Source organism: Durio zibethinus, chromosome 17, assembly GCF_047325235.1.
Source record: "Durio zibethinus cultivar Kanyao isolate XHJ-2024 chromosome 17, ASM4732523v1, whole genome shotgun sequence".
NCBI lineage: Eukaryota > Viridiplantae > Streptophyta > Magnoliopsida > Malvales > Malvaceae > Durio > Durio zibethinus.
In genome coordinates this window covers 10,041,684-10,054,009 of record NC_143178.1, presented here as the reverse complement: position 1 = coordinate 10,054,009, position 12,326 = coordinate 10,041,684, and the positions used below count along the sequence as shown (strand labels likewise).

General features: G+C 33.6%; 1 pseudogene; it reads right to left on the bottom strand.

Moving 5' to 3' along the window:
• Positions 1 to 7,608: 7,608 nt before the first annotated feature.
• LOC111274539 (DNA mismatch repair protein MSH2 pseudogene) lies at positions 7,609 to 12,123 on the bottom strand (annotated as a pseudogene).
• Positions 12,124 to 12,326: the final 203 nt, after the last annotated feature.

Sequence of the window (12,326 nt, the reverse complement as noted above, 5' to 3'; positions counted from 1 at the left end):
ATCAATCAAGCCTAGTTTTGCTCACATATAGTAGATTGGAGAATTCAAAGCCAAATGAATACAACAACAAAGCTTGACATGGATGGAGGTAAATGTATCAACTTTATAATATGATGTATGAGTTTGAGTACATATACATACTTGCTTTAATGTGTAAATATTTGATTTTGTTGTTGAATATATGAACATATTGCACAAATTAATCACCAAGCCACTTGGTAGATATTGTCCTACCATTTTTGAAAGCTTGGATTGATTAATTCACCTTCATTGATATTCATGCGTAGTTCTTGATTGCTTTGATTAATAGTTTTTATTGCATGAATATTTGTTTGAATATTTGGACATGGATATAAGTTGAAAATATTGATTTTTTTTTTTATCTTTCTATTATATATCATATTGAGTTAGGGTTGAGTGAGTAACTATTAAATTGTAAGAACTAAAAATTGAAACAAATAAAGAATAAAGAGGGAACTTCATACCAGCCACTATTGAATCCAATAGATCTAGAAGCGATAAGGCTCTAGCTTATTGGTGACCTGATCTGAAGAGTTTAGCATTAATAACTAGACCCTTTTTTCTTAAATGCAAAAGTTCACGCCCAAAGAATGGATGTGATAAGTAAAACACATATTGGGTAGTCATTAGGATTGACCTTGCCTTTTAAGTTCCTCTTCATGTTCTTGGGGATTGTACCTAAAGAGCAGAAGGCATTATTGGAACATCGATCAACTTATTTGGTTTCAAAAAGCTCTCATTCTCACCATTGTTTTCCTTAGCAAGGGTATTTCTTCTTCTTATTCTTTATCGAAACCTTCATCATCATCAGAGTCTTCACCATCAAAAGACTTAAACTTTTGAGTAAGAGTAAGATTTCGAGCTAGAGCAGTGATAGAAAGCACCATGACCACGGGGGAAGATGAAAGATGAAAAGACTCATCAGAAAAAGAAGGGACATAAATAGGAGTTGATTAAAGAGGAAGAGAAAAAAATGATGGGAGCATTTATAAGATAGGGAGCAAATAAGGAAGAAAATTGATGAGAATGAGCCTCAGAAAGGTAAACAATTGAAGATGAAGAAAAGTTAACTGTAAAAGATGGGCCAACCTGAGAGACTAAAAAAAAAGGTGGATTTACCAAATCAAAGTCTATTTAAGCACACAGCTCGTCCGTATTCAAAACCTAGTTTCCTCTTACCTGAACATTCTTATTAATTCATTGTTGCTCTTTTTTGGATATTAGGTTGAGCCAGTAGGCCATCTTCTTGTAATCCTGACCTCTGATGACTAGTGAGACTAAATCATCATCGTTTTATCTAAGTCGACCTCCCTTTGACTTTACCTTGAAGCTCCATGCATCCTTAGGACTAACGTTAGAAAACATGATAAAGAGAATATGTACCAAGATAAGTGGAGAGAACAGTTGAAAGAAAGAATACTGTAAGGTTATGAGAGGTTCAAAAGCTATTGAGGTAAAAAAGTTTTGGTCGAAAAGAGAGCAAAAAAGTAGAAAGATGTAAAATGAAGGTCTCGACAGCTCTTTATATAACCACACCTTAGATTAGATAAATAGTCCAGATTGTGCCATGTATCAAGACATCGTAAGAGAGCATCTTTTCATGTTCTTCGCTTTGAATTTTATCACCTAAACAACCTTTCTTTCATTTAATGGGACCTTAACCAACTAAACTGATCAAATCTGTTAGACCAGATAGGTCCCCAAATTGAACTGATTTGGTGAACCAATGATCGAGTCAGCACTAAAGCATAAACAAGGATTCAAATTCCTAAAAAATGTTTAAGCTAGACAAACTCCTCAACCCTTCCAAACTTTTTTTCTTCACCTTGGATCATCCCAGATAAGAGACAATTCGACAACTTTTAAATAAGTCATATATTTAACCTAAAGTAAACATGTAAGATTAGACTCATGTTAGGTCAGCACACACCAAGATAGCCAGAATCAAAATGAACAACAAATATCACCTTTTGATGCTAGCCTTCACATCAGATCCCTGGCAACCCTTTTTAAGCCTACTAACATATGCAAAATAAATTAGCCACACACCTAATAGTTTGATACTCAGGCTGCTCGGTGGAGGGACAGAATGATAGGAGCATTTAATGGTCAAAAGGCATTATGGTCTTTTTCCCCTATTAAAGGTTGTCAATAGACAACTAGGGACATTTCTGACATTTGAGTCAATCTGACATGTCAGGTTGGCTTGACATGTTTAGTGGCACATCAACTCGATCATGTCACTGTTGTCTCCTATTGATCTTCTACCTTTCACCTATAAATATGGACATCCAGGTATTATCATTTCAAGTTTCATCTTGTTTTAACTCTTTATGTTTTACTCCTTTTGATCTTCTTTATTCTAATCTCTGATTTACATGTTAGAGTGCAAATATAGGAAACACTTCCTACCTTTGCTTCTAATTGCTTTCTTGTTTCTTTTATTCTCCTAAAAATACCCTTAGGTTAGAGCTCAATATAAACCCCTATGAATTGTTTTATTTGGTTACTTTAATTTTTAAAAGTGATTTTATTTTGATCATTTTATCACACTTTTCCATCAACAACTGAAAAACTATTCATATGGACCACAAAAAAAAGAATTTATGTGACGTGTCACATAAATTAAAATATGGGTGAAAGAACAAAATAAAATTATTCTAAAAATTTGAAATCCAAATGAAAAATTTTAAAAATTAAAATCTCAAATAAAATATTTGAAATCGTGAATGAAATTTATTTTTTTCTCTCAAATTTCTTCGTGTATTATGGTTTTCTTAATAACAATCATTTTATTCGATAAACATATCAACTATAGATTTTGTGTTTTTTCAAAGAATAAGTATCTTTTTTAGAACTAAAACTATAAAAACTTCACAAATGAATTTGTATGTTTGTAATACGAGAAATGTTAAAAATTCTTGAAAAGTATATGATCATATAATTCAAAAAATAAAATAAGATTTGATAATTTTAAATATGATAAAATAATATGATTTGAAAACGATATAAAAAAACACACAAACATAATACAATTTAAAAATTTAATAAAAATTATATATAAGTATGACAAAAATTTTAAAAAAATGTTTTGAATTTTACTTATAGATATGAAATTGATATGTTAATTTTTTGTGTTCTAATTATATGTGTTTAACATGAATTGAACATAATACATATAAAAAATTATCATATCTAATTAAAGTTTTAGTTCTTTTATATTTACATTAATTAAACAATTTGTAACATATTATTTTTGCTTCATCATCTCTACTTCCATACTTGAACGATCTAGAATATTCATTTAGATGTTCCTATTGTGCATTTGTGCTGCGATTGTTTTATTTATTTATTTATTTATTGTCAAAGTTAATCTTAACTTCTTTGTATATCAATTTAAATATAAATAGAAAATTAGTAAACAAATTGTTAAGTTAATATACTTAATTAATTAAATGAACAATTTAATACCATGCATATGTAAAGACCTGTATTTTAATTAAAAAAAAAACAAATAATTGTAAACATTAAATATTAATTAAACATCTGATTTTTTTTTTCTTTTTCTTTCGTAAACTTTCAATGGGATAATAAGGTTTTGCTGATGGACAAAAAAAAAAAAAAAAAGAAGAAGAAGAAAAATGCATATTCCAATTACTTACAGACTATTATATGTATTCGGATCATCGAATATCCAAAATATCTTCTCATTGAAAGATTTTTATATGTTCGTTCTATAAAATACGTGCAATTTTTTAAGAAGACTAACATATCATTTGAATATGTGGCAAAAGAAATTCCTATCTGTTATGAGTGTTGAAAACAACTAAACCTTTAGGAATTCCGTTAATAAAAACAATATTTACAGTGCAGTGAGAATTCCTCCGATGCACATCCAAGAAAAAAAAAACTTTAAGACGCTAGAAATAACTGTAACGCGATGGATTTACTAATCTTGATTCTATTTTAATTTTTTGTCTAGAAAAAAATGCTTTCACAAAAATAAAAAGACTAGATTAATATTCGAATAAACAATCCCATTAACTATTTTATTAACATTATGTTTCACAAAACAAAGTTCTTTTCCGGAGTAAAGTTTAGCGATTGAGATATATGTTTTTACTAATGTCTTTTTAGGAGCATAAATTTAGATTTGGTTTCTTATATTAAAATTATTTAAAAATTAGTAAATGTTTGAGAATGTATGCAAAATAAATTTCAAGTTCACAGGTAAAAATCTAGTAAATTCATGAATATAAGCGTAATTAGAAAAGTCATATTTTCATAAAATTTATATCTTGTATGTATAATAATTTATGCAAAACAAAGATCCAAATTATTTTTCTTTTTTGCCAAATCCAAATTTTTAAGTCATGACCTCAATGCTATTAAAATTAAAGATATGAGATTTAAAGATAAACAAATCATCTTATGCACTAATGATGAAGTTTCTAAACTTTAGAAGTAAATCTAAAGAATTGATGCATGATTGTTAGTTTTAAACTAAGAAAGTTAATGTAGTAATTATTAAAGGAACACGTGACAATCACATAAATCCATTTGCAGAATTCAAAACTTCACTATTAATGTATAAAATTATAATCCTTTAAAAATTCTATTAACTAAAATTTTAAAAAAATTATCCAACAAAAACATTTTTAATAGAATTTTTTTTAACTTATTTAGAAGGTTACACGTAATTATTACATTTAATGTAATTAATTAATTTATTTATCTATAACTACAATATAAAAGTAGTCTTGTGGATTTCAATTGGGTCACATTCTGTGGTATGGGCCACTTTTGGACTCCCTCAATTTTCGTAGGGTCTGTGAATACCTTTTGAGCTTATATTACATACTACTAGTTTAAGCAAAAGAGCATTTGCTCCTTTTTCCCAACAATGAATGTTGCTGCAATAGTTGGAAAATGGTCTTGAAGTGGCTTTCTATACACCTCGATGTCATTAAAGACGACCAAGATGAATTTCCTCAAAAAGGTCTGAAAATGTCATTCATGAGGGTTTTGAATGTGGAGGGTGCATTGGTGAAACCAAAAAGCATAACCCAGAATTCATAGTAGCCATTGTGAGTCCTAAATAATGTTTTGTGAATGTTTGGTGGATGTTTCCTGATCTGGTGCTATACAAACCTCGTCAATCTTGGAGAACAATAAAGAGCCATGCTGCTAATCCAGAAGCTCCTCAATAACTGGAATTGGATATTTATCCGTAATAGTGCTCTTATTTAGCTGCTTATAATCAATACGCATTCTCGAGTCATTTTGTCAATCACATCTTTCTGCAAGGTTGAGTGCCTATAAGGTCCGACATCAACAGCAGTGACTCCCTCCTTAAGTGGTATTCTGTGGTTATGACCCCTATGGGGTGGCAACTGAGCTCGCTCCTGAAACAATTCCTCATATCTGCTCAGCAGCTCCTGCACTTCGTCTGGTATGTGTTCTTCATTCACGACAACACCATTAACAATGCAATGAAGCTCCATGCTACCCTTTAGTTGCAAACTACAAAACTGATCCAGTGAGCACTAAGAGGAATGAGAGACAGCTTATCCAACTGCTTTCCACTGATAGTCTTCGACTCAGCAGATGGGGGCCTCCCCTTAGCACATGCTTCTTGCCCTGCACCACAAACTCCATCCTCAATTGCTTGAAATCCCACTTGATTTCTCTCAAAGTTTCCAACCACTGGACCCCAAACACCATATCACAATTCCCTAATGGCAACAAGGCTTCCCTTTCACATAGACAGTCAGTCTCATAGTGTTGTATCCCCTTGAATCCATGCCACTAATAGCATGAACTGATATCTGTGATTGACATCTTCAGCTTCCATCTCTTCATCACACCTTTCCTCTTTTTCACTCAACTCATTAACTTTAATCAAATACAACTACCTCTACTTGCACTTATGCCCTATAAACTTTTTATCACACCTGAAACAAAGCCCCTTGGCCCTTCTTTCATCAAAGTCATTACTAGTTGGAGTTAAGGGATTTGGCGTTTCTCTTAAAGGAATTAGGATGAATCTGGGTAGGGTTTGACAGCATGGGAGGGGCTCTTGGTTGAGGTCTTGACAAATTTGTAAGTGTAGGCAGTAGGGGAGGTTTCTTGAAGGTGGGTGCTAGTGCAAATGTCACGGACCTAAGGGGGAGTCCTGAATCCCACATCGAACATAATAGGAGGGTCCCTGGGGTATAAAAGGGTTCACACCATCTCCGCCTTGTGAGGCGCCTTTTGTAGGACAAAACCGTGAGGTCAAGGGGGCCAGAGCGGACAATACCTCACAAGGGTGTGAACCGTGGCGGAAGGCTGATCTGGGACGCCAGAAGGGTGAATGCCCGGGTCCCAAGCACCTCGAGGGAGGTAGGCAGGGTGGCCGGCCTCCGTGACGAAAGCGTCACGAGGTTGGGTGCGGGAGAATGTCACGGACCTAAGGGGGAGTCTTGAATCCCACATCGAACATAATAGGAAGGTCCCTGGGGTATAAAAGGGTTCACACCATCTCCGTCTTGTGAGGCGTCTTTTGTAGGACAAAACCGTGAGGCCAAGGGGGCCAGAGCGGACAATACTTCTTAAGGGTGTGAACCGTGGCGGAAGGCTGATCTGGGACGCCGGAAGGGTGAATGCCCGGGTCCCGGAGCCGCACGGGTTCGAAGCTTAACTCTCGACTCGTGACACAAAGGCTTGGGTCAAGGTTTTGGGCATAAACATCTTTACTAGTTGCTGGATTACATTCTTGAGACCATTCAAAAAGAAACTAACAACATACTCCTTAGTTAATTCAATTTTACCTAACAAAAACTCAAGTTGATCATGGTAAGCAGCCAGTTTGCTTGAAGCTGAGTAGGTCAGTCATTAGATTACCATAGCTTTGCTCCCTAAATCAATCCTCCAAACTTACACACAAGCCACCCATGAAACAGTCTCACTTCCTTTTTTGCACTTAACCCAGTTTTGGTAACACTTCAATGCTCTTCCTTCTAAGTTGATTGCAGCCAATTTCACCATAGCTTCTGGCGGTATTTTGTCAACTTCAAAGAACTATTGGCACCTATGCGATCACCTATTCAAATCATAATCAGAAAAAGTGGTGAAAATCAACTTTGAACTGCCTTGTGGAGAATTGTTGGCCTGGACCTTGTGTCCTTGGCTGCGTAACACCAATTGGGTTATGATTTGGCTTTGTTGCGTGTTAAGGGCTGACATACTAGTCTCTTGAATTTGAATCCTAGTCAAAATTCAAACTTTCTTTGATAGATTCCTTGAACCTCCTAAAGTCATGAGACCTAGTATTGTCTACCATGGATGCCAGGAAAGAGCTCTGACACTAGGAATGGTGTAGGAAAATTCCCAGCAAATATCAAAAAAGAACAAAGAACAAATGCAGGCAGCTTGAGAGAGAAAAACAAGCCACGAGCAAGTTGATCAAATAAACAGAGCAAAACAAAAAAGGAAAGAAGAGAATTGAGAGAGAGTTGTAATTCATTTCGTTGATTGTAATCTTTTGATGTATAATGAATTTATACAAGAATTGAAATGAAATCAACTTAACTTTGTCTATGCAATTGTAACAGATTGCTAGCTGTCACTAACAACCATCGAACTTAACTAACTCTAACTGTAATTCCAGTTCAGCTTCACTACATCCCCAATAACTAACTCTCCAACTCAACAACACCGCTCCAGCTCAGCACACCAATAACTAGCTTCCAGCTCAGAATTCCCCTAACAAAATTGTAACTAACTTCTGAAATCTATAAAATGGAAAAATAACACACATCAAGCAGAGACTGCAAGATTTTTAGCTTTGGCTGCTAGATTGATTGGTGCCAATTTCCCTGCAGTAGCTGTACATTACATATGCACACAACCAATACATTAGAATATTAGGGTTTTAATTCACCTGATAAAGTTTTACAATATGCTGCAGACCAGCTCTTGTCTTTTCAATATTATGCATAAGTCGCTTAACATCTGAAATTCCTTTTAAATGCTGTCTCAAATCTTGACGAAGCTCAGTAACCTCCACAAAAGCTTGTACCAAATCTAGTCTTGAGTTTATCTAGCTTACATCTAACAAAGGCTGTTTTAGCCACATAAGAAGCAACCGCTTACCCATCCCAACAGCACAGGTTCTCCTCATAAGACCAAACAAACTAAAATCTTTGTTTGCATAAGTTTTGCTTTCTACGACATTCAATGCCCTCATTGCAGCGGATACTAACCTTGTTGTAGCCCGGATGCTGTAAATTATAATTTCCATAATTGCCTTCATCTGCCAGTAATTCTGCATAAGATAATAAGGCTCCTAAAGCACTAGGTGCAAATTCAAACCCAGAAACCAAGTCTTGAACTGATTCAATGGAGCCTTTGACTAGTCTACCAAGATCCTGCACCAGATCCCTTGCTTTAAACTCAATTTTCTTTGTGGCCAAAGAAAAAAAAAAAAAAAAAGAAAACTCAGTTTTCTTTCTCTCAGTTACCATAACACCGCATCTGTTCAAAGCATCATTCACAGTTCTACATTCACTGGATTTTCCAATCTCCATGGGCAAAAGGCATTCTTGCGACCAAACCAAGAGCAACCAATGCTGACTCCACATTCGTAAAGTGACCATTATCAAGAAACTCAGCCAAACCAAGTACACTCTTTGTTAAATCAACATAACAGAACCCAATAGTGCACACATTTTCACTGAAGTTAGAAAGCAGTGCAACAACAACAGGTGTGTCCTGCATCTCATTGTTGGCAAAGAGAACATCTTCTAAACTGCCCAGATTCCCAAGACTGCCACTTTTCACCAACCTCCAATTGGAGCCACTACCATCATAGTGCTCCAAAGCGTGTTTTGTTCTATCCAGGAGAATATCACGGGCTATTGTTTCAAACATGTTTTTACCAACACTTACACTTGAAACGCCATCAGAGCCACTACCGAGTTGGCATAGAGTAATAGTAGTATGGTAATATGTCCTCACAATAAAGGTTGCATTTTCAACATAAGCAATGTACTAATCCTGTATATTCACAAAAGATTAATTTGAAAAATGGTGCATACAAAGAAAAAAAACAAGTTTAGAACTAGCATTTGAGAACAGAATGATTCCATAAAAGTTTTATAAACCTTACGTATATAATAAAAGAATGTGTGAATGTCTACTTGTATATATTCACAGGCAGGATTGCACATTTACAAATTCTGACTAGGGTGAAAGTTGAAAAGGATGGATTAGAAGAATGGCAAAGTTACATATTAAAAATAAAACGAACACATTAATTAGGGATAGAAGCATTGGAAATAGCAAAATACTTTAGCATAACATAAATGGATTTGAAACATATTTCCCAACAGCTAATCCTGTTGGGTTCATCCCTCTCAATTTTTTCCCCATACCAAACTCATATGATATATATATATGTATGTCTGTATATATGTTATATGTATATATGTATGCATACAATAGAAAAAAAAAAGCATCAAAGATTTTTTTTTTTTAAAGAAAAAAGGAAATGATTGGGCTACCTAGTTTGATCTCTGTAAGCTTCTTTTGTTCATCAAAATTTTCATCCGTTTCCGAGACACCTCACCAAAAAGAATGCTTCTTTTTAGCTTCTGAGAAATAAAAGTTAAACCTTTTCCAAAATTAAAAAAAAAAAAAAAAAAAAACAAAATTAAGCGCCTTTTTTTATGGCGGGAAGGGGTTGGCGGAAGGAGGTGCGCCTTCTTCACTCTACCCCTGATGCCATTCAAGACTCAATTCGTCTTTGCGTTCAAGTTGGGTCAAGCAGACCTCGGTTGTGCCCAAGTCCTAAAATAGATGATGTTTTGGACTGATATCTAATCAAGTTTTGGGCCTAATCCTCTCTTTGCATTTCTGTTTGGCAATAGCTCAACAAACATCATTCGCACCTTTTTGCATATTTCTTAAATAACATGTGGGTTGCGAATAATGCCCTTTCGTTAACTTTCTGTATTTTCTAGTGTGTTCTAACAGGCTTAAGTGATTGGAAGAAGAATCATTGGTATTTGCATGAGACATAAAGACAATCTCTAAAGTTACAGAAAATGAAAAGGAATAGTTTTTTTTTTTTTTTTCCCTTTCTTAGACAAGTGGAATGTATCAATTGAGGTCCACTTTACCTTGAAAGCAACTCAATTTTTTTTGTTTTTTTTTAGATCTGGTCCGAATCTGCCATAATCTGCACCAACGTCACGAAGATATTTCATGTCTATTGGGATTTTGTTTTCTAACTGATTAATTTGGGTTGGTCTTTGTCATGTCCAAGGTGAAACTTTGTGTTCATATGTTTTTTATCGCCAAAGTTCGCCCAGAGTTGTTGAACATAGGGTTATGTATTTTAATACTTTCTTAGTTTTTAATAAATTTTTTATTATATAATTAAACATCTAATTTAAAATTAATTGATTATAAATAAAGAGATTCAATTTAAATATAAAATCATTGAAAACTCAAGATATAACATATGTAAAATAATACTAACTAATTGATGGTTGAACAACCATGTGACAAATAATAATAGGCAATAGTAACAAAATAAACTTACACTTTTATAAAAGATTAACTTAAATATAAAATCATAAAATAATTTGACACTTATGTGGGATAACAACACTTAAACATTAATTACAAGCATTTAACATTAGTGTTAAATATATGTTTTTATTAAAAAGTTAAATTGGAAACTTCCTTTATTAAATAAGAAAATGCTTCCCTTTTCCAACAAGAAGATGATTTTATACTTTTTTTTAAGAAAAATTTATTATATATGTATACAAGCATAAATAAAAGAATAAAAAACGTCAATCTAATTTCAAAAGAGACAATCTTTTTATTAGGAAAAAAAATGAGATATTGTTAAAATGATCACTTTATTTATAATATGATCAAATTTACCACCTATCTTTGAAATGTAACTTTAATGTTGTATTTTATAGACACCTAAATTTATTTGAGTATATTCAAACTTGTTTGATTTTTAGTGCTCAGTGTCTATGTTCTTATTTGGGCTAGTTTAAGTGTTTAAATTGAATTTAGTTTGTGTGGGTTTATTTAAGATTAATATTTTCTTTCATTTGACATGGACTAAAGCTCAATCTAGTTCAATTTGTGGTAACTTGAAATTAGGTCATAGGGCTTTAAAAGCCCTAAGTCCAAAAGCAAAATTTAAGCTCAAATATGATAATAAAGGCCCAAAATTCAATTTTAGGCTCAAATTAAGTTTTTAAACCCAATTTCATTCTTATTCTTATTTTATTTTAATTTTTTTCAAAATTAATTTAAATACAAAAAAAAAGTGAAACAAACAAAACAGGAAGAAACGGTTGATAGCCACTATACCAATACAGGAAGCCGCCTAATTCTAGTAACAACCAACTTCTCTGCTCCATTACCACAACAAGCCAAAAATCCTAGCTAGCTTTCAATAATTCATAGATAAAAGTCCATAAGCACCATTCAGCTAGGGGGAAGAGCAAAAAATTCATAGCAAAACTTTGCAAAAATTTTTTTTTCATAGTCGAATCCTAACATTTTGTAACTAGCCTAGCCTTGCCACCAAAACTTACACTGTGACCACATATTGCCTATTGCCATCACCATTGTTATCACCAACATTTTATCCATCATTTTCAACTGTGTTACTGTCAAAACTAGCTTGAAAAATCCTAACCAAAAAATAAAAACACTATTAGCACCATTACAGCCCTATCAACTAAGCCCAAAGCCTCAAACACAATAACCCATTAGAACCATACCTCCAAATCCTACTAGCAACATAAATTAAAATCTCAACCTTTTCGCAACCATCATCCAAGATACAAAATTACAACAACAAAAAAAAAAAGAAAGCCATGATCTTTCCATTAAGGAGGAACCTTAGTAGAAACCACACGAGCAAAGCAAAAAAAAAAAAAAAAAAACTAACAATTAACCAAATCAAATCATACAAAAAAAAAATAGTGACAGAAACCTTTAAAAAAAAAAAACAAAAACTTCACTGGCCAAGCCTTTCCTCTGATCAAGCCATTGCCCATTCAGCCTCTTCCTTTCAATAGCCATCATCGTTTAACCATAGTCATTTATAGAGGAACCTAATAAAAAAAAGGGAAAAGTAGCAGTTGTCAATGGCAATAATAGTTGAGGAGAGGTGACAATGTGGGGGGTGGCTCACGATAACTTTCTTTAGACGATCCAAATAGTGGAAAGAGAGAAAAAGAAGAGGGCAACAACATACTTGAATCTTGGCCAAATCAAATGCTGGA